Raw genomic sequence first — 3,676 nt, forward strand, 5'->3', positions numbered from 1 at the left:
TCTGCAGGTGTCGAGTCATCAGACAGCAGTGCAGATGTTTTCTTAGAAATGATTGTTTGCTGACTTATAAATAACACTGTAATTTGCATAAATACAGACATAATAGGCAACTAAAAATCATAGCCATATAAGAAGTTTAGCACAGAAGCTAAGGAACTTCAGCTGTGCCAGCTCAAAGCCAGCAGATGTGGTTCACTTTGTGTATTTGCCAAGTAATTATGGCAGCGTCTTATGAATTCAAGGACGTAAGTGAACAGCAAGTCAAAATCACTCTTCTTTTTTCACTTTTTTTTTTGACTGAGCAACACATTATCTGGACAATTGCTAATTACAGTTACAGTTACCAGTCCATGCTTTGAGGTGGAGATAGACAGTATCAGTAGATAGTGTAGAAACTCATGAATCCAGGCTGTGGGAAAAGACTGTTTGGGAAGAGTAAAAGAAGAATGAATTGTAGAATTTTTCAAAGAAATTCCATTTTCTCACTTCCTGCTTCCTCACTTATCCATGTTTACAGTGCATTTAAAAAGGACACCCATAAAATGTCGGAAGGTACTGCAAGAGACTCACCATCATTTAAATTTTTTCAATCCTCCCACCCCCCAAATACACTAACGTTTTTCTTTAACACATAAATACATCACACACCAAAATTCCCACATAGTAAATAAAATGACCAGACACGTTCAGGCTGAAAGAATGAATAAACAATGTGACAAAAGTCTTTAAATCCGATGCATTATTTTACCTCTAACTACTCAGTAATTTAGATTTAGTTCAGGGGAATTGAGATAATGCTTAACTCAGATTTCAGGTAATAATACAAAAAGAAGTCGTCCTCACTGACCACGGTGTGGCTCATAGAGGACTCTGCAAAGGGCCACGTAGAAGCAGGTCTGGGGTTTGCAGGCCGTGCCGTTTCTGTGGTAGGTAAAACAAACCCATGAGCTTGGCTACGTTCCGATAAAACTTCATTTACAAAAACAGAGGGCAGATGTTAACCAGAATTATTGTGGCGATCATTTTGCAATTTGTACAAATATCGAATCATTATGTTGTACACCTGAGACCAATATAGTGTTATATGTTAATTATACCTCAATTTACAAAAAAACTCGGTGGATTAAGCCAATAAACCGCGGTTTGCTGATCTCCTCACAAGGTAGCTCTCTCTCCTGGACTTTGCTTTTGGATGCGACGGGGTCTCAGGAGTGTTAGAACTCAGTTTCCAAGCCCTTTGCGGAGAAATGTAAAGTTCGATCTTGATTCACTAGCTACACAGAAGGTCATCTCCCTGCCCAGGCCAGCCGTGGGTGGGGAAGGCCTGAGATGATGGGACGGTGTCCCCCACCCCCAACTCCCGCCCCCGTGTGGTGGCCCACGTTTCCGTCCCATCAGGCGTGCAGTTCGCGTTCCCCACGGTGCCATTTACTGCAGCCCAGGGCCGTGGCCTGGCTCCCTATCGTGCCCCAGCACGGTGCTGATGGGCAGGGGGCCCGACTCCGAGCTCGCGGGCTGGACAGCTCCTTGGCGGCTCCAGCGTTCACGGAGCTCAGCACCAACTCCCACCGCCTGGAGGGGTCCAGCAGCCCACAGCGAGGGTCCGTGGCTTCAGCTCGCGCTCGGCCTGGTAGTTCTGTTTTCTTTTGGTTCCTTACTCTGAAATGGTCCTTCTGTTCCAGCTTAGCCAGATGCAGCTTGTAGTCTGCGTTTCATCCGGCGTTTTTTTGTGTATAAACCGGGGCAGGGCGGGGAGCGGGCCGCGCTGTCTCCCTGGTGGGCGAGGGAAGTCTCACCGGGCGAGTCTGCTGTGTGCTCACGCGCCCAGTCCTGTGTCCACCTCAGCCGACTTCCCTTCACCGCTCAGCTTCGTTTCCTAATCACCCACTTCCTCGAGTTCATGCATTTCCCCTTCTCAGCACCCTGCACCCTCCCCGTCTCCGGTTCTATCTCGGGGTGGGGACCTGCACCCTCGGGCTTGGTCTTGGTGTGCAGGGCCCACTAGGGAGTTTGTCAGCCTGTGGCACCTTCGCTGGCCGGGCTGCCACGGCCACGACTCACAGTGATGGCTGCGTGGGTGTCAGGGCTTCCGGTCAGGCCTCTGCTGGTCCCTCTCAGGAGCTTGTCCAGGAATCATCCACCAGGCACCTAGCACGTGCACTCCGTGGGGGACTGCACACTGCACACTGCGCACGGGCGAGGCGCATGACCCTGATGACACGGGGCACGGGTTGTGGGCCACCCGCGAGGTGACAACACAGCAGGAACTCCGGGGCCGTATTTGCCTGAGTGTGACTGTGGATCCTAGGTCACGTGTCAGGAGTCTGTGACGAGCTGGCCTGGGCACGTGTCATCTCGTTACCCTGAGCATGGCCCGCTTTCCGTTCAGGATGCATTCCGATAACGAGGGGCGTCTTAGCAGTGTCTGAGCTGATGCTCGTCCCCATTAGATAAAGGCTGTGACGTTGCAGGGTCCTTCCCTCGTTGACTCGGCAAACACTAATTACAGTCCTTCCTGTGCCCTGGGTTTGGCCTTGACTCAGACGGACGAGACCAAGAAAACTGGGCGAAGGCTGCACCGCACCAGGCTCCGGAGTCCGAGTCCGAACCCAGAGGAACTGCAGGGATGCGGGCTCCCACGCAGCCCGCCCGCGCCCGCCCGCACTGTGGGGACTCGCACCGCGCTGCTCTTACCCGGGTTCTGTGTGTTCCCGCTGGTCCCATTTCCGGCCGCTTTCTCTTCACCGAGTTTCTGATCAGGGACTGGCTCAGATGTTCAGCAGAGCTGTCAAACGACGCAGCAAAATAAGTCCAGTCAGACCTCGACTGTGATGCCCTGTATTTAAAAACAGAAAATTTAGACAAAATTAAACTGCAGGGTATTTACAGGTTAACATTATTTCGATGCCTTTTTTTCCTAAAGACTTTTCTGACATCCTTCTCTCTTTTCTTGCTTTCACTTCTTTTCACAGTGTCCAGTTTGCACTTTATTCCAGCTCAAAAAAGCATCTTAGCGTTCGCTTCTTTGTCCTTGCCATCTGCTTGTTGGTATCTATTTTCTGCTTTGCTTTCCCGGTGACTCTTCACATTTCTTCTGCTGTTAGCCTCTTCCCATCCTTCCAACGTGGTTTCTTTATAGTTGTTTCATTTTTTAAATTCTTTCTTCATAGATAAGTCGCCTTTTTTCTAAAATGTTTTGAAGATTTTTTTTTTGTGGTAAGTGAACCAAGACACGGGGAAAGCTTTAAAACTCGTGTTCCGGTGGTTTACAAAAGCTTCCTGCTGCAATGAAAGGAAAAAACAAAACGTTAAAGGGATGTGGTTTCCGCCGCCAGCTTCTGCTGACGACACATAGTTCTTAGAAGAAAACAGAAGTGTTTGCGAGGGGTGTTTGCGGGGAGGACCTGTGACCCCACGGTCAGCGGCGCGGCACCGCGGCAGCCTGGCCTGCGCCTCAGCCCCGGTACCCGCCTCCACCGACCTGGCGCTGGGGTCGAGCTCAGACCGCGGTGGGAGAGACTGGGAGTAAAAGCGGCTCTGGATGCACAGAGGCTGCTCCGGGGGGGCCCCAGGCCTCGCGCTGCGCACAGGCAGCTGGGAGGGGCGCCGGCTCGTCCCCACCCGAGGTGCTGGAAGCGGAGCGCAGGCACCGTCTTACGCTGTTCACCGGTGACGG

General features: G+C 51.3%; 1 long non-coding RNA gene across 1 annotated transcript; it reads right to left on the reverse strand.

The window, feature by feature from the left end:
- Positions 1-267: 267 nt before the first annotated feature.
- On the reverse strand, positions 268-2,644 carry LOC112472590. Its single transcript, XR_003043672.1, has 2 exons — positions 848-2,644; positions 268-422 (listed from the first exon to the last, which is right to left on the reverse strand). It is a non-coding gene; the product is annotated as an uncharacterized LOC112472590 (long non-coding RNA).
- Between the last annotated feature and the right edge of the window lie 1,032 nt (positions 2,645-3,676).

Source organism: Pteropus alecto, unplaced genomic scaffold (assembly GCF_000325575.1).
Source record: "Pteropus alecto unplaced genomic scaffold, ASM32557v1 scaffold87, whole genome shotgun sequence".
In the NCBI taxonomy this organism is placed as follows: Eukaryota; Metazoa; Chordata; class Mammalia; order Chiroptera; family Pteropodidae; genus Pteropus; species Pteropus alecto.